Source organism: Gobio gobio (assembly GCF_949357685.1).
Source record: "Gobio gobio genome assembly, chromosome: 18".
Taxonomy (NCBI): domain Eukaryota; kingdom Metazoa; phylum Chordata; class Actinopteri; order Cypriniformes; family Gobionidae; genus Gobio; species Gobio gobio.
In genome coordinates, this window is record NC_137111.1 from 11,084,259 (window position 1) to 11,104,294 (window position 20,036).

The following is a 20,036-nucleotide window of genomic DNA, read 5'->3' on the forward strand; positions in this document are numbered from 1 at the left end:
ATCCCGGCCATGGCTTTACATTCAGCGTTTGGAGGAGAGTTTGGGTAATGGACCGTCGTCAGTGAGCGACATTCATTCATTCATTCATTCATAAAACACTTTATTTTGCAGTACAACTAGTACAGTCAGTGTTTTCGTTCATTTGTATTTTGTTTCATAATTTTGAGCGATAGTTGTCGCATTTGATTAAGCCTATTTTTCTCTATGTCATTTTTTTTTAAGCTACGGTGTTGACAGTATGACAAGAAAAGTACATAAAATGATTGCATGGCCAACATAGCCTATTACTTTTGTTATCCCCAGGGAAAAATTCTGGAAATTAAATTTAGCGGGATCGGTCGGGAATAGAATAAATAGCGGGTGAGCACGGGAGTGAGTTTGAGAGTGCGGTGCGGAATAGATCCTATTGCGGGAGCGGGACGAAAAAACAGCCCCGCGCAGATCTAATTTTTATTAAAAGAAAGTGCACAAAAGAGAAAGATAAAAGAAACAAAGAGAGAAAAGGGAGAGAAGGGACTGATTCCTCTTTTTGAGAGAATGGTTAAAAAATAAATAACATCTAAGCAAGTTAAAATAAGGAAATTAAAGTTTATCTTGCCAGGTTGCTCAGGGCAGGGAACTGGGGACAGTGCGAATGCACTAAACGTTTTGTTTACTTCAAGTTCAAGCGTTTGTGCTGTTGTGTTCAATAGGTATCCAGTTACCGACCGCTACCATCTTTCACTGCGAAATGTAATCCCGCGCCACAATAAATCTGATCGAGTGCCGTGGGAATGCAGACCAGTAAAATCTTGCAGTCACCAGTGTGCTATGAATTCTGGGATAGGGTAGGCTGCGAAGTTGTGGTAAGGTTCCATCTGCTGTACCCTTCCTTTGCCTGAGAAACGGAGGGCGCATTTTGAAGTCGCTTTAGACTTGCGGCAGCCTTCGTCGCGCCGCTGTGACGCAATCGCACTTCAAATGCGGCCTTCAGAGGGTGCAGCCTTCACATTGGGACACCCTTCGTAGTGCCGCTATGAGGCAATCGCACTTCAAATGCGGCCTTCGAAGTGCGCGCCCTTCACTTTGGGACACAGCTGATGTCACACGGAGGGAGGCGTGACCATGTCAGCTGAACACACCCCAGTTTCTTGACTCCACCCCCCATGTCAAAACAGTGCCACAAAGTGAAACGCACAGAAAAGTGAAGCGCAACGGAGAAACAGTACCGCAAACTAACGCTTGACTGAAACGCAAAATAAAAGTTGCGTTGCAAATGAAACCACTTTTTCTTTTTGCAAATCTTTATTTTTGTTCGCAAAACTATTTTTTTTCTCTCAAAATTTTCTTTTTCTTTTGTAATTCTTTATTTTTGTTTGCAAAACTTATTTTTTTCTCTCAATACTTTTTTTTTCTTTTGCAAAACTTATTTTCTTCTTTCAATACTTTATTTTTTTTTGCAAAACTTATTTTCTTTTGCAATACTTTATTCTTTTGCAAATCTTTGCGGCATTATTTTGACTCCATAGAGCCTCATACATTCAGAGCAATCTCTCTGCAGGTCCTGAAATGGATGGTGGCCAAGAAGCACTTCATCTTCTCCACTGACTCTATCAAGGCACAGGCGCAGATAAACCTATCTGAGAGGTTTATAGTGCAGGGTACGGCCACCAGGAAACCCCAGGACTTTAAGCTCTTTCTGGGCGATGAGGAGAACAAGCAGCAGCTCTATCAGTTGATGCTCAAGGTCTTGGGATTTTAAGGAGGAAGCATCCCACCTGGAAAAGTGCGAGGCGGCTGCTCTCATTGTGGAGGGAACAGCTCATAAGCTAATGTCGTCGGATGGAGAAGTTGATTGATCCATACCTAGGAAACTTCAGTAAGGTCTTGTGTTAGCAGATTGTTTGCCAAGAAAATAAGCTACCGTGCATTGGGGTGTTTTCTGCCATTTCAGGTTGAGTTTATTGAGAGCCATGCCCTCCAGTCAGACCAGGAGGAGATAGACAGCCGGTTGTGCTCCGCCTGCATCATGCCGTCAAGCTGGGATTCAATTCGGCAGTAGTGAGGACCCTGGACACCAGCATCTTCTTCCTCCTTCATCCTGCATCACGCTGACACCATCAACCTCGTCATCTACCTCGACACTGGCATGGGCCGGCACCGTCAGCTGGTCAATGTCCCAGAGCTGGCCACTCCTCTTGGGCAGCCGTACTGCAGCAGCTGCTCGGCTACTGTGTGTTTAGTGGTGAGGACTGTACCAGCACCTTCAAAGGCAAGGGCAAGGTGACACCGCTCAAAAAGCTCCAGAAGAACCCCAAATTTCAAAAGGTTTTCAGGTTGGTGGATGAATTTTAGACAATTGCATTTAAATGTATTGAATAGAATATTTGGAGAGAGCAAACTTAGCAATTATCCCAACAATCTTTCTCCAGTCAGCTGGGCGATGAGTGGAAGGTGACTTCCACTCATCTGTTTGAGCTATAGCTTTCCTATAGCTCAAACAGTAGAGCATGGCGCTAGCAACGCCAAGGTCATGGGTTCGATTCCCAGGGAAAGCAAGAATTGACAAAATGTAAAATGTGTACCTTGAATGCAATGTAAGTCGCTTTGGATAAAAGCGTCTGCCAAATGCATAAATGTAAAATGTAAATGTAAGGTGAAGTTGGAAGTGCAGGAGCAGCTGGAGGTCTTCACGTGTGTGATGTACAGTCAAGCGTGTGAGACATCAGTCAAGCAGGTCAGGTGCAAGATGCTCAAGAAGATTGTGGGAGAAGACGAGACCCTCAGCATTAAGTCGAGAGTCGATTTTGCTCGCCTGCCCCACTGCCAAGACTCACTCATCCCTCACATCCAGCAGGCAAGCGGGGAGCTGAGCCGATCTTCCGGAGACCTAAACTCTATGACGAGGGTCAGGGGTGGGAGAAGACAGACGGAGGGATTTTGGAGCCTGTCTGGACTTGTGGACCAATTCTGGCCCCATCTCTCATCGACCTGTTTGCTGCTGGTGTCCCCAGTGATGATGGTGAGGGGGAAGAGGATGAGGTGGAGATAGATGATAAACAACGATGATGATCATTGATCCATTTAATAGTGATCAATTTAATAACCTTGCAATTGTTATAACAGAATATAACAGATTTAAATGGCTAAATTTGCTAAACAAAATAGCAAAAATTACATTATTATGAGCCTAAAATGTGTTATTTGCCTGTTTTTGACCTTTCCATTTGATTCCTGGTGTCAGAATTATATTTACAAGTGGGTTCATTTGTCTTTGTATGTTGTGTGGTTTAGGAGTTATGAAAATCTGTTTTTCGCCACTCGCATTAACATCAATTCAAGATGGCAACCAAACGAACCCCATGGGACATTAGTTGACCTTGGCAATGTCACAAATTCTTAACAAGAAACAATTAGGATTGCAAAAAACTGCCAAGCGGATACATGGATACATTAATCAAAGTTTAAGCGAGATCTTGTTTCTGGGAATTTATCAGAGGACCATTTAGGGCTGACTTGACAAAACTAATGAGTTAATGAGCAAAAATCTGTTGCTGTTTGTTCTCAGATTATGTTCTAGGGTGTAAATAAGCCACCTAAAAATAAACAAACAGTAAATGCCAGCATATAAAGCCATTACAAATAAATGAATATATGAGAAATGACGCCATTAGGTTTCTGATGTGTGACTATATATGATCTTGATCTCGTTCAGCTCTTCTGGATCTGATGTCATAAACCAGAAGAATGACAGAATCCACGCCCACCAGAGCAGAGAGGACCAATCGGATCACAGCTTCAGAAGAACCACAACAGTGGACAGAATCTGAGGAATAAAAGCATTAAACTGAGATCAGCTCAATCAATCAACACTAATGTCAGCGCAGGCATCAACTAATATCAGCAGCAGTTGAGTGATCTCTGGTCTAGTTGATGAAGGGATTGGGATGAGATGATGATGATGGTGGTGGTGGTGATGATGATGATGGTGGTGATGATGATGATGATGATGGACAGTCTACTGATGACAGGAACAGGCAGACGAGCTGGAGAACATGACAGAAAAAAAATGAATAAGAACAAATCTAATCAACAATCTTTTTCTCGGTTCAATCCGTGTGTTGAGTCAGTGTTTATATTTCATCTTAAAAATTATGAAAATACAGGAATATTTGAAGGACAGGACAGGACAAATTATTTCTACTCACCGACAGAAACACTGAATGCTTTTAATGAGTATCTGTATGAAACCCTCATCTGTATTTCATAAACTCCGGCATCTTCAGTTGTGATGTTTGTGATGGTCAGAGATCCAGTTTGATCGTCTAGCTTCAGTCTGTCTCTGAATCTTCCATCAAGAACATCATCACATACAGTGAAACTCTTGGCCCGTTTATTGATTTCAGCTATTACAGTGTTTCCAAACCACCACCGAATCCAATCGTAACGGTTCATTTCAGTGAGACCCAAGTCTAGAGTGAATGAAAATCCCTCCGGCACTGACACTGACCTCCTTTCTGTACAACCAAAAACACACACAGGGTTTGTCAGATTAATTCTGTGAAATCATCTTCATAATGTTTTACTACATTAAATAGTTTAAATGTAAATTTGACAAAAAAAATTAACCTCACCACGGATATCGACATTGATCTTTTTCTTTCTCACACGGTTGATCCATAGTGTAAAAGATCCAATCTGTTCAGTTCTGATGTTTGTGATGGTCAGAGATCCAGTTTGATTGTCCAGCTTCAGTCTGTCTCTGAATCTCCCATCAAGAACATCATCATATACAGTGAATCTGTCGGCCTGTTTATTGATTTCAGCTATTACAGTGTTTCCAAACCTCCACTGAATCACATCATCCTTTATTTCAGTGAGATCAGAGTCTAGAGTGTCTGATTCTCCCTCCTTCACTAACACTAACCTCCTTCCTGTAAAACCAAAAACACACACAGAACAAACACACACAGGGTTGAATACTGTGAAATCACTTCATAATGTTTTACTACATTAAATAGTTTAAATGTCAGTTTGAAATAAACAATATCATAAAACTATGTATAAATGGATTCAAATGTTGTCATTAAAAAACAGGTTAAACAGTTTTGTTTAATCTCACCAAGGATATGGACATTTATCTTTTTCTTTCTCACACTGTTGATCTCTAGTGTATAATGTCCATTATGTTCAGTTCTGGTGTTTATGATGGTCAGAGATCCACTTTTATTGTTCAGCTTCAGTCGGTCTCTGAATCTCCCATCAAGAACATCATATACAATGAATCTGTCGGCCCTTTTATTGATTTCAGCTATTACAGTGTCTTCAAACCTCCACTGAATCTCATCATCTTCCTTTATTTCAGTGAGACCAGAGTCTAGAGTGGATGAATCTCCCTCCTTCAGTAACACTGACTCCTCTTCATCTTCATGACCAAACACACCTGAAGAACAGGGTTTTCACAGATTAAAGCTTTAAAATGTTTGAAGCTTCTCTGAAATGTGATGTTAACAATATTCTGCAGCAAAACAAAGACAAAAGATGATGAATGAAAAGATAAATAGATTTACAAATATGGATGGATAACTAAATAAAAATACATTTTGGTGAGAGTTTACAATATGAATGCAAAGAGAATTATGGTTATAGATTAGGTTAAAGATAGGTTGAGTCATAGATCATGGTTTTCATCCCTTAGGCCAGTGATGGGGAAATCTTATGTTTATGTTTTAAGACTTATGAGTCTTATGTTTTAATTAAGTGTGTGCCAAATGATTGGATTATTCCGGTTGGATTTTCTGTTTAAACCTGTGGATTATAAACTTTCCATGGAGGTTCCTTGTTATTTTTACTCACTATGACATTTACTATATTGGTATCAAAAGTTCAGCAGATGGTTTTTTCTTTCGTTCATTGTGTTTTTCTTCAAACTGAAGAACAAAAACCATCCAAAATATGTTTAATTCAGTTCAAATGTATTTATATAACACATTTAAAAAACCACACAGTTGACCAAAGTGCTTAACAGTGTCAGGATACATAAACAAAAGACAAGACAAACACAGTAGAAAATGTCACAGTGTCAAAACTCAACTCGAATTGAAAGCTAAGGAATACAGATGGGTCTTAAGTACGGTGACGCATTGCTGCCACAAAAAAAAATAATTTTCACTCAATTATGTCGTAATAACGAGATCTTATGTAGTTTTAACGATATATTTCCTCATAATAATGAGATCTTATGTCGTAAAAACAACATATTTTACTCGTTAAAACGACATAAATTTTCTCCTAATAAGGGCATGTGTTGTATAGTGATGTGTGTTTATGTCTGTATCCACATTAGAGAATTTATTTAGCCCATGCCTTTGTCACACTTTAAGCAAGCTCAGCGTAAAATAGGCTCATCCGCTGCCTGTATCAGTGGCAGTGCCCATAGCACGAAATTGTTGTAATTTATTGATGTAGCTTACAGTTCTTAACAGCCATGGGTAGCAGGTGCCATGGATCGCTCATGATTAGCCTCAGTGGCGTAACTTTAACCTAGTAATGACGGACCCTGGTGCAGCCGGGGTAAGGAGCCAAGCTGCTGCATTCTGGGCTAACTGTAAGCGTTGAAGAGATGACTGATCTAATCCAACATATGAAGAATTACAGTAGTCCAGTCAAGACATTATAAAAGCATGAATTACACTTTCAAAATCCTTGTGCGGCAGGTATGGCTTGACTTTAGTCAACAGTCTCCGCTTGGAAAAAACTGGCTTTTACAACAGAAATAATCTGTTGGTCAAATTTAAAATCACTGTCAAAAAAATCACAATGAGAGTCTTGGTAAATGGACGAATATGTGATTTTAAAAATACCAAGAGCTTCTACACAGGCACTAAAATCCCCAGGACGACCGAACACAACAACCTCTTATTTTCATTAAGACAGAGAAAGTTCTGATCCAACCATATTTTTAAATCTCTCAGGCAGTGAAGAAATGGGTGAACTGAGACTTTGTTTTTTCTGGAATCTAGTGGAAACAGCAGGAACTGTCTGCAGGGTGCTAGAGCACACAGGGCCTGAGTTACACACTTTCAAAAATGAATTCATAACAACAAAAATAAAAAAGCGCCTCTTTACATATACTTACATGTTCATCACTTTTAGCAGTGGTTTATGTGGTTTAACTTCAAAGGGTTTCCTTTAAAATGACACCAAATTTGTGTATTTAGAGACCACTATGTGGGTATGGGAAGCTTTTCAATTTGAGCCGACCAAATCCAGGCGGAAATCCCCAAAAATGGTCCCAGAGCATAAGAGGTTAAGAAAGGATCTAGGATTTTTGTTGAGTGAAAGCTGTGTGTAAGAAAACTGTGTTATCCAAATTAAGGCCCATTTCTGATTTACCCTTTATCTCTAAATAAGAAAATAGTCCAACGCTGTGGTACAAAGAGCACACTCAGGCCCTTAAAACAGCAGCCAGAAAAATGGAGCGCAGCTGGATGAAAACATTTTGTGGAAAGAGAGCATGATCGGATACAGAAAGGCCATAAAAACTACTAGAACTGCTTATTTCTCGACTCTCTTAGAAGAAAACAAATACAACCCTAGGTATTTATTCGATTTATTCCAAAAATAAAGCTTAAACTTCTGATGTTTGTAAACAACACCGCAGTAATGACTTTATGAACTTCTTTACGTGTAAGATTGATAATATTAGGAAAAAAATTAGAACCATGCAGCCGTCTACTACAGTATCACATCAGACAGAGCATTGTAGTGTCACTGAGGAAAAATTACACTCATTCACTGCTATAGGAGAAGAAGAATTGGCTAAACTTGTTAAATCATCAGAATCAACAACATGTATGATAGACCCTAAACCGACTAAGCTATGTACAGAAAATGTTTAAGTTGGCTATTATTAAACCACTTATTAAAAAACCGCAACTTGATCCTACACAATTAGTCAATTACAGGCAGTGTTGGGAATAACGGCGTTTTAGATAAGCGGCGTTACTAACGGAATTACTTTTTTCAGTAAGGAGTAATCAAACGAATTACTGTTTCTTCCGTTACAACGCCGTTAGCGTTACTGGGGAAAAAAATGCGGCGTTACTATAATTGAGCTCACTGAAGCGGTTTCATCCGAACAGGCTCTCTGTCAGTCGGACCTGCAACGCGCGCGGCGTGTGTGCGCGCGCGCGCGCCAGCCATGCGTGTTGGGGGTGGGTTGGATTGGGTGGTACACATAACGATGATTGGTGGGTGTGAGACAAGGTTGAGGTTGATAGGTTGAGTTCACACACACACACACACACACACACACACACCTATGACGCACACGCATATGCACAGTCAGCGATGGCAGTCCAACGACTTCAAAGGTAGTTTTCGCAAACTGGAAGTATAAGCGCTACTTTTCCCTCGTTGAGGTGAAAGGTAAAAATGTTTATGTAACGTGCAACTTATGCCCAGGAAGAAAGAGTCTCTCCACGTCGGTGGCAAGTAATTCTAATCTAATGAAGCCTTACATCATCACAGCCACAACATTAGTGGATAAAAACCCAGGTGATAACGTGAGCTCCACTACCAGAGGAGTAGTAAAGAAGTACTGATATTATTTACACAATATTTACACTATAGTAGTGATACTACTGATAATATTTACAATAATGTATTGAATTTGATAGGTGTCTCTCACATTGTTCCACAGCAACATTACTATAGTTTACATTTAATGTACAATGTTTTATAATAGCAATTTATTCTATTTAGTGTCCAATTCATTCATAACATATTTAAAATTGGGGGCATCCAAGTTATTTGACATATTTGAACATTTGAAAGAAAAAAAAGTAACACAGTAGTTAATTTCCCTGGTAATTAGTTACTTTTATGATGATGTAACTCAGTTACTAACTCAGTTACTATTTGTAAGAAGTAACTAGTAACTATAACTAATTACTTTTTTAAAGTAACGTGCCCAACAGTGATTACAGGCCAATCTCAAATCTACCCTTTCTGTCAAAAATACTTGAAAAGGCAGTGTCCTCACAATTATGCTCCTTTTTAGAAAGAAATGGTATCTCTGAGGATTTCCAGTCAGGATTTAGACTGTATCATAGTGCTGAGACTGCTCTCATCAGAGTTACAAATTAATTACTCTTATCATCCAATCGTGGTTGTATCTCTTTATTAGTGTTTATTCTGCCCAAGATGCGTGTTCCATCTACGCAACACTGACAGATAGCTAACAGGAGTCAGAAAAAGGGGCAGACGCAGAAGTAAAGTTGAGATTTTTACTGTAATGTTCTTTCCTCTTGTAGGGACCCCTTAAAATATGCCTTAAAATACACCTTATTTTGAAATTGCAGAGTATTAAAATAAATACTTTTGATATTTTGTTTTTTTGTTTATTTGATAATGTAATGTAACAAAATGTACCAACATTCTTTGTTTCTTTATCATTTGTACTGTTTTCCTTTACTCAAATGAGGTGTTCTGTTGAACTGAAGTGTTTTAATGTTGACCAATCAGCATTGAGATTGTTAAAAGTTTACGAACGCAATTTGCGTTAAGTTACGATATAGAGACAACATGGTGAAGAGACTGCAGCACATGTCCTCGTGTTACTGAAAGTGAGCGTCATTATTGGAGACTTCATTACTTATAGTACAGGCCCAAAGTGACAGATAGGACTTTCATCTTCTCGATTGTGTTTGTTTCAAGTGTTATTTTTATTTTTTTACTATAGTATAATTTCAACCCATTCTGCCGTTGGGTTGCGTCATCTGCTTGGTGCATTAACTTAACTGTGAGATATTGCGACGGAGAAATTTGCATCAAGGACGGTAACTGAATCATTGTGTCACAAGAAGCACCTCCAGACGACTCGTAATAGTGTCTGGGGAATGAGATTCATCGCGAGCTGCTTTGTCGTTGCGGTTGGATTGGACTTTCACCCCGCTCCGAGGCTGCGTGACTGCGTGACTGCGTGAGTGTTCTGTTCGCGGCTCGTGCTGTAAGTGATCACTTTTCACTGCTTCGCCATTTCCCTGGATGGAATGTAAGTGAATTCGTTACGACAAGAATTCTCTGGATGTATTGAGTTTCACTTGAATTCGTTTCCCTTGAAAGTGCACCAACGATTGGGCCCCAACGGCTAGCCAAAAGATTGTTTATTTTCATAAGAGACTGTGACGAAACTAATCTATTGAGTTGTTACTGAGTTAATTTTGTGTTAATTCTGTGAAGTGTGTAAATCGATTCAAAGGAGAAATTTCAATAGTTATTCGGTGTATTTTATTTTATTTATTTATTTTTCTTACTTAAAATAAGAAGGGAGAGTGTATATTGTTTTTTTTAGGGTGATCATTTAGAATACTCAGAGAGAGATTGAGGCTATTGAGTACCTAAAGGGTGTAAGGAGTGAAAAACTTTTATACTACTGAACAAAACTGATTGTTTACATTTCTTATTTTATGCTTTGAAACACAAGTTGTCAATTTTATTTTAAACTTTATTTTTCTTCCAGCAAAGAGTGTTTCATATTAGTGTCTAAATAAATCATTGTTATTCCTTTTCCCTTATTTGGAATTTCTGTATTGATTTATTATTTCAATTGATTGGGGGAAAAACTAACAGGAATTTAAAATTCTGGGGAAGTAAATTATACGTAAATTCATTTTTGCTTTATTATTCCCTGGTGGAGGCACCGTGCGCTTATTAATTTAAGAAGAGAAAAAAACCTCCGGCCAATTCAACATTCAACTGCCGGGAATCCAGGGTTTTCTTGATTAGGGAAATTTTAAATTAATTTAGTTGAGAAAAGGGTTACATTTTTGGAGGCACCGCTGGGATCCATTTTTTTTTTCTCTTCTTTTCCCCTTTTTACCAGCGTCTATATTTTCTTCTAGAATTTAGTGAAGCGATAGCAGCTAATCTGAGAAACTATTTCTTTCATTTTTGCCATAATACTAGTGACTTGCATTTATTTTCAAAATTATGGATCTGTCGCAGACTGTTGAGTGGAGCAGAGAAGAGAGTGTTAGTGTCTCACGTGCTCTTGTTTTGACCAATGTTCCTTTGGACGCCAGTAACGACACTATTGAAAAAGTGTTAAACACAGTAAAAGTCTTTGGTCGCACTAGAATACGTGGTCGTCGTGGTGATGTAACTGGCAGATGGTTGTTTATTTTAGTGGAGACCAGTGCTGATCTCGATCCTGATGTTATACCTCCTGAAATAGGTATAGAAAATGAAGCTGGACCCTGGAATGTGAACTTAGTGGGTAGTCTAGTAGCCCCTGGTCCTGCCTCTGAAGGTGATACGTTCCAGTTCAAGCTGCAAGCCTTGTTACAGCAGGAGGGCAAGTCTATGGATGAAGTGAAGGCCATGATTTTGGAAAATCAGCCTCCTAAATCTGACATCAGTGTGGACCTAGTTGATGCCATAGGCAAATTAGTAGATCGGTGTAATCAGACGTCTAGTGATGGGCCTAGTTACAGAAAACTGAGGTTGTTCTCAGGGTTGAAACCTGTCCCTACAGGTGAGGAGGAGTATGAAGTCTGGATGGAGCAGGCCGCTCAAATGATAAGTGAATGGCAATGCACCGAATCTGCAAAGAAGCAACGCATCGTTGAGAGTTTGCGAGGTCCTGCGGCTGATATTGTCAGGTTTCTAAAAGTGAGTAGCCCATCAGCAACTGCAAATGAGTACTTAGCTGCCCTTGAGACTGTATATGGAACTACTGAGAGTGGGCCTGACCTTATGGCTAGATTTCGCCATACCTACCAGGAAAGTGGAGAGAAACTTTCAGCTTTCTTGTACCGCCTAGATAAACTTCTCCACAGAGCCTTGTTGAAGGGTGGGATTGAGGCAGCCGGTATAAATAGAGCCAGAATGGAGCAGCTGATTAAGGGGGCTCTGACCAGTGATATGGTTGCTTTGCGAATCAGAATGACTCACACTCTGCATGATCCCCCTTCTTTCTCACAGTTGATGAAGGAAGTTCGAGAGGAAGAACACTGGGTAGCTGCACGAGAGAATGTTAAAGCTTCTGTTGCTAATATTGCCTCTCCCCATGTGCCGGTGCTGCCTGAATTACAAAGTCTGAAGAAGGAGGTTAAAGAATTGTCTACTCAGGTGAGTCAACTGTTGAGCGTGGCCACTGTGACCCCTGCCTCTGACCGTGCCCCACAGAAAATGCCCAGTCAGACAAAGGAAGCTATGAACCGAGACAGTGCCAACAAGCCCAAAACTTCCAAGTTAACTCTGCCTGCCATCTTCTGTTATAACTGTGGTGAAGATGGTCATAAGAAGTGGGAGTGCAAAGGACCTGAGGATCTCAGGAAGGTAAATCAGAAGCTGATTAAAATGCACCGCTTACAGGGAAACTTCAGCGGAGCTCAGTGACGGAACGGCACGGAGCTCCAGATAACCTACGTTCCACTCATGTTTCATTTCTGCTTGATGTTGGCCAGCCACAATTGCCTGTAGGTTTAGTAGGGCCTGTCTCTGAGGTGCCTGTTCAAATTGAAGGGATTTACACAAAAGCTCTCCTTGATAGTGGCTCTCAGGTCACACTATTGTATCGGAGTTTCTATGACACGTACCTGAAGCACTTGCCTCTTCAACCTGTGGAAAATCTTGAGATCTGGGGTCTTAGCTCGCATAAATATCCGTATGATGGATACTTACCCCTCAGACTTGAATTTACTGAAAATGTGGCTGGGGTGCATCAGGTGGTTGACACTCTCGCAATCGTGTGTCCAGACCCTTTGAAAAGAGAGGGGATAGCCATTTTGGTTGGGACCAACACTAGCTTAGTGAGGAAGCTGCTTGAGTCTTGTCGCAAACAGGCTGGAGAGAAGTTCCTGAACGTGTTGACTATGCATCCTGTGATACGAGAGGCATTTGAGTCTATTCAGCAGACAGATGTGTGTCAGAGTGATCCAAACAAACACGGAACAGTTTGGTTTGTGAAGCATTCCCCTGTTGTCTTGAAGCCAGGTCAGGTTATGCAACTCCCAGGTCTACCTAAATTACCCAGTCGGATGACAGAATCTTTGTTGTTAGTAGATGAAGCGGAAGTTGATGATACCTTTACTGTTGACTTGCAAGTGAGACCTGAAGTTCATTCTGCATCCATTGTGTCCAGCCGACGGGTCATGGTGACTGTCAGGAACACGTCTACAAGAGAAGTATGGGTAAAGCGAGGAACTCCTCTTGCTCATGTATTTCCAGTGACCATGGTGCCACAACTTTCCTCCAACCGCCAGTCAGAACAAAGTAACTTGTCACCTACATGCTTTGATTTTGGAGATTCTCCGATGCCGGAAGAAGCAAAACAGAGTTTGTGTGAGGAGATGATGAAGAGAAAAGAAGTCTTTTCCCTTCATGAGTGGGACGTGGGCTGTGCAAAAAGTACTATGCATGAGATTAGACTGAATGATTCGCGCCCTTTCAGAGAAAGATCTCGACGTCTCGCCCCAGCTGATTGGGAGGATGTGAGGCAGCATCTACAAGAACTTAAGAATGCTGGCATCATTTCAGAGTCCCGAAGCCCCTACGCTTCGCCCATTGTAGTGGTACGTAAAAAGTCAGGAAAGGTGAGAATGTGTGTGGACTATCGGACGCTCAACCAACGGACCATACCAGATCAATATACCGTACCACGAATTGAAGATGCTCTTCACAGTCTTTCTGGGAGTAAGTGGTTTACTGTTTTAGATCTGAGGAGTGGATATTATCAAATACCAATGAGTGACACCGACAAGGAAAAGACCGCATTCATCTGCCCTTTGGGTTTTTATGAATTTGAGCGTATGCCCCAGGGTATCTGTGGAGCACCTGCTACTTTCCAGAGGGTCATGGAGAGAACTGTAGGAGACATGAACTTCTTGGAGGTGCTTGTGTACTTAGATGACCTAATTGTTTTTGGGCGGACTCTTGAAGAGCACCAACAGCGGCTGTTGAAGGTTCTGGATAGGTTGAGGGATGAAGGGCTGAAGATCTCCCTTGATAAATGTCAATTCGGCAGGACATCTGTGAATTATGTGGGACATATTGTTTCACAGGATGGAATATCTACTGACCCTTCAAAGATTGAGGCTGTGGTATCCTGGCCCAAACCACAAACAGTGACAGCACTTCGAGCGTTTTTGGGATTCTGTGGATATTACCGCCGTTTTGTGAAGGATTTCTCAAAGTTGTGCCGGCCTCTAAATGAACTGCTGCAGGGGTACCCATCCTCTAAAAAGAAACCTATCAGCTCACCTGTTTGTAATGCCCAGCTGTGCTACAAAATCTCTGAACCTTTTGGCTCCCGATGGACTGCTCAGTGTGACACTGCCTTTCAAACACTCAAAAATTGTCTGACCCAAGCTCCAGTGCTAGCCTTTGCTGATGTACAAAAGCCTTACGTCTTGCATGTGGACGCAAGTCTGGATGGACTTGGAGGGGTGTTGTATCAGGAGCATGATAAAGGTCTCCGCCCGGTTGCTTTCATCAGTCGAAGTCTTTCTCCTTCAGAGCGAAATTATCCTGCGCACAAACTGGAATTTCTAGCTCTGAAGTGGGCAATTGTGGACCGACTGCATGACTATCTTTACGGTGTCCAGTTTGAGGTTAGAACTGACAACAACCCTCTAACCTATATCCTGAAGTCAGCAAAACTTGATGCGACTGGTCATCGTTGGTTGTCAGCCCTCACCACCTACAACTTCAGTCTGAAATACAGGCCAGGCAGAAAGAACGGCGACGCTGATGCCTTGTCCAGACGTCCACATACTCACCCAAGTGTTGATGATGAGTGGCAGGAAATTCCAGCGGCGGGTGTCCGAGCTCTTTGTCAGGAAATGTCTGTGGAGAGAAGAGCAGGTGGTGTATCTTATCGATGTGTTGTGCAACAGATAGGGGCCCATATGTCTGCTGTTCCTAAGGCTTATGGTCAAGCTACTGCATTAGTTGCTGATCACTTACCTGAGCTTAGTCCAAATGAGCTCCAAGCTGCCCAAAGAAATGATGCATGCCTGGGAGAGGTGTGGGAAGCTGTCTGTCATAAGAAACCTGCAAGTAGTGTCCATCACAATCAACCTGAGATGAAGTTGCTGAAACGAGAATGGGAGAAGTTGTCAATAGATAACGGCTTGTTGTACAGAACCATTAGGCTGAGTGACCAAAGAGTAAAGCGACAACTTGTTCTTCCCAAGCAGTACCACAGCATGGTGTTGAAATCTTTGCATGATGAGATAGGACATCTAGGCTTTGATAAGTCTTACAGTCTGGTCCGTGACCGATTTTATTGGCCACACATGAAGCATGACGTTGAGGCCTACTGTAAAACATGTGACCGCTGCATAAAGAGGAAAACGTTGCCTCAGAGAGCTGCTCCTTTGTCCCACATGCAGAGTTCAGGGCCTATGGATCTTGTATGCATTGATTTTCTTACCATCGAAGCAGATTCTCGCAATGTGTGTAATGTTTTGGTGGTCACGGACCATTGCACCCGTTATGCGCAAGCTTTTCCCACTAGGGACCAAAAAGCATCTACTGTGGCAAAGACTCTTTGGGAAAAGTATTTCATCCATTATGGCCTTCCAACTCGAATACACTCAGACCAGGGCAGGGATTTTGAGAGCCGGTTGGTGTCTGACATGTTGACAATGCTGAATGTGAAGAAGTCAAGAACCTCACCTTATCACCCGCAAGGTGATCCTCAGCCGGAGAGGTTCAACCGGACCTTGTTGGACATGCTGGGTACCCTTGAGCCTATTCAGAAATGCCAGTGGAGTCAGCATATAGCTCATCTTGTCCATGCATACAATTGTACTGTCAACGAGGCCACTGGTTTCTCACCATATTTTCTTATGTTCGGCAGGGAGGCCCGATTACCCGTTGATGTATGCTTTGGAGTTTCCCCTGACAATACCTCGCCTGTGTCATATTTGAAGTATGTGGCCAAAATGAAGCAGGAATTACAGGCAGCTCATCAGTTAGCTCAAGCTACTGCTCAAAAGATGAATCAGAGTAACAAAGAGCGGTATGATCAGAAAGTCCGTTACCATAGTCTGAATGCTGGAGACAGAGTTCTAATTCGAAACCTTGGCCTAAAGGGAAAACAAAAGCTTGCAGACAGGTGGAGTGCTAATCCTTATGAAGTGGAGGGTCAATTCTCTGGCATTCCTGTTTATCGTTTGAAGCCCGTTGATGGTAAAGGGCCAGTCAAAGTCCTGCATCGAAATCATATCCTGCCTTTGGGACAGGCAGTCAGGCTACGTACACAGACAGACATCATGCCTACTCCATCACCTAGGGCTTTGAGGCGTAGGAGAACAAAGGAGAAGCGGAAAACTGCTGAGTTAGCAAACTCTCCTCTTGTAGTTGATTCCGTTCCAAGAGAATCCCATTCTTCTGATTCAGAGTCTGAGTTTGGGTTTTATGTTGAGGATGTGACAGATATTCCTCCAATGGCAGAGATCCAGATTGAAACCCCTGTACGAGATGTAGAATGCTCAGGGTCTTGTGATTCTCATAGTAGTTCCGAAGCACTTATAGCTCCATGTGAAAGTGAAACTTCTGCTGTTCAGCTTGAGCCTAATGTTGATGTGACTGACGATGTAATGGCTGTAGGTCATGACAATGCTATGCAGACTCCAGCTACTAGTGGTGAAGGTACTGAAGTGCAGTCAGATGTGGTACCTCCTGTAGTACGAAGATCCTGTAGGGAGAGAAAGCTTAATACCCGATTTACATATGATACATTAGGAGAGCCACATACTGAGACTGTTGCATCCAAGCGATGTAGTGTTAATGTAACAGCTTTGTATTTTTCTAGTGGCTACAAAAGTTCACATGCTTGGTGGTGCAATGCGAATGCATTATGCAAGGTGTGTAACAATATTCCCAAACTTGTACCAATTAGTCTTAGCCCTATCTAAAAAAAAAACTTGGTCGCTCCTTAGATGGTGTGGCTGTTTTCTATGACCAGCATGGGGGCATACTGGACTTTTGGTGGGGGGAGTGTGTAGGGACCCCTTAAAATATGCCTTAAAATACACCTTATTTTGAAATTGCAGAGTATTAAAATAAATACTTTTGATATTTTGTTTTTTTGTTTATTTGATAATGTAATGTAACAAAATGTACCAACATTCTTTGTTTCTTTATCATTTGTACTGTTTTCCTTTACTCAAATGAGGTGTTCTGTTGAACTGAAGTGTTTTAATGTTGACCAATCAGCATTGAGATTGTTAAAAGTTTACAAACGCAATTTGCGTTAAGTTACGATATAGAGACAACATGGTGAAGAGACTGCAGCACATGTCCTCGTGTTACTGAAAGTGAGCGTCATTATTGGAGACTTCATTACTTATAGTACAGGCCCAAAGTGACAGATAGGACTTTCATCTTCTCGATTGTGTTTGTTTCAAGTGTTATTTTTATTTTTTTACTATAGTATGATTTCAACCCATTCTGCCGTTGGGTTGCGTCATCTGCTTGGTGCATTAACTTAACTGTGAGATATTGCGACGGAGAAATTTGCATCAAGGACGGTAACTGAATCATTGTGTCACAAGAAGCACCTCCAGACGACTCGTAATAGTGTCTGGGGAATGAGATTCATCGCGAGCTGCTTTGTCGTTGCGGTTGGATTGGACTTTCACCCCGCTCCGAGGCTGCGTGACTGCGTGACTGCGTGAGTGTTCTGTTCGCGGCTCGTGCTGTAAGTGATCACTTTTCACTGCTTCGCCATTTCCCTGGATGGAATGTAAGTGAATTCGTTACGACAAGAATTCTCTGGATGTATTGAGTTTCACTTGAATTCGTTTCCCTTGAAAGTGCACCAACGATTGGGCCCCAACGGCTAGCCAAAAGATTGTTTATTTTCATAAGAGACTGTGACGAAACTAATCTATTGTGTTGTTACTGAGTTAATTTTGTGTTAATTCTGTGAAGTGTGTAAATCGATTCAAAGGAGAAATTGTGAGTTTTCAATAGTTATTCGGTGTATTTTATTTTATTTATTTATTTTTCTTACTTAAAATAAGAAGGGAGTGTATATTGTTTTTTTTAGGGTGATCATTTAGAATACTCAGAGAGAGATTGAGGCTATTGAGTACCTAAAGGGTGTAAGGAGTGAAAAACTTTTATACTACTGAACAAAACTGATTGTTTACATTTCTTATTTTATGCTTTGAAACACAAGTTGTCAATTTTATTTTAAACTTTATTTTTCTTCCAGCAAAGAGTGTTTCATATTAGTGTCTAAATAAATCATTGTTATTCCTTTTCCCTTATTTGGAATTTCTGTATTGATTTATTATTTCAATTGATTGGGGGAAAAACTAACAGGAATTTAAAATTCTGGGGAAGTAAATTATACGTAAATTCATTTTTGCTTTATTATTCCCTGGTGGAGGCACCGTGCGCTTATTAATTTAAGAAGAGAAAAAAACCTCCGGCCAATTCAACATTCAACTGCCGGGAATCCAGGGTTTTCTTGATTAGGGAAATTTTAAATTAATTTAGTTGAGAAAAGGGTTACACTCTTCTTTCTCTTTTTTGTAAAACTGAAACATGAAAAGACCACAGATGTCTTATTACAAAATGTTCTTAAAATAAACACAAAAGAATTTCCATTGTTTACAATATTCTCTTAACACGTATATCAAAGGCTACATACAGCTCTGCATACTGTTATTGCTGTTAACAAATTAGCATCACTGTAGAATAGTTCGTTTTTAAACTCAAACTTAAGAATTACAAATATATATATATATATGCATATACATTGTATAATACTGAAAAAGGGTAATAACTTACAGGCAAAGCCTTTCCAAGGCACAAAACGTAAAATAAACAGAGAGAATTATTATTTAATTATTTCCTAGTTAACCTCTAACCTAAGAGCCACATGACCTAAACCAACCACTAAGAAAACAGCTCAATGTCCTTTTGCGGTTACACCAAACCGCCACAAGATGGTGCCAAGATATAATAAATGAATGTGCCATGACAGTGTTACTCGATCTTAGCGCTGCATTCGATACTATCGATCACAACATTCTTTTGAATAGACTTGAAAATGATGTTGGCATTAGCGGAATTGCATTGGCATGGTTTAAATCCAACCTATGCGACCGTTATCAGTGTGTAGCAGTAAATGAAGAGATGTCTCACCGATCAGTATGGAGTACCGCAAGGCTCAGTGCTAGCACCGTTGCTTTTCACCCTGTACAAGCTACCACTGGGAGATATCATTAGGCAGCATGGCGTTAGTTTTCATTGTTATGCTGACGAAACTCAGCTCTATATTTCTTCACGCCCTGACGAAACTTACCAATTCTCAAGATTAACGGAATGCATAGCTGATATAAAAAATTGGATGACTAGTAATTTCCTGCAACTTAATTCAGAAAAAAAATATATTTTGAATTATTTGATGTAAGGTTGAAAATAATAAAAGATATTTGAAATTGACAAAGACATTTGCTTTACTGTTGACAACCCCCGTCTTACCCAAGCTATTTGAAATTGACTCTATTGTTGTGACTCTCTCTCTCTCTCTCTCTCTCTCTCTCTCTCTCTCTCTCTCTCTCTCTCTCTCTCTCTCTCTCTCTCTCTGGTAACATTCTATACATGCTGAGTACAATTAAGGGTTTAAGTTTATCATCACACATATCCATTTGAAACAATTTTAAGTGTAACCATAACCGGATATTGTGTTTCCATTTAAAAAAGAATTCTGTCTATTATGTAATTGGCATTAAACATTTATCTGACTGTTCATAAATTGTTACATTTTCGATCTATTCTTTTTTCTTTTTTTTTTTTTTCAATCTTTTTATTGAGGAAATATCGCAAACAATCATGTACAAACAGTTTAGAGGTATTCCCCTTAAATTTTTGTTATTTTAAAACACAGTAACACAGGAGACAGAAAACAAAACACACGCTATAAAAATGGGTAAATGAATTAAAAATAAATAAATAAATAAAATAAAAAAAAATAAAAAAAACAAGGGAGGGCAGAATCAATCACATGGTAGAGTTTGTAGCGATTT

At 40.5% G+C, this 20,036-nt stretch overlaps 1 long non-coding RNA gene across 1 annotated transcript; it reads right to left on the reverse strand.

Annotated features, from left to right (window-relative positions):
* Positions 1–1,438: 1,438 nt before the first annotated feature.
* LOC307141963 lies at positions 1,439–18,841 on the reverse strand. Its single transcript, XR_013818402.1, has 3 exons — positions 18,796–18,841; positions 4,188–4,496; positions 1,439–4,025 (listed from the first exon to the last, which is right to left on the reverse strand). It is a non-coding gene; the product is annotated as an uncharacterized lncRNA (long non-coding RNA).
* Between the last annotated feature and the right edge of the window lie 1,195 nt (positions 18,842–20,036).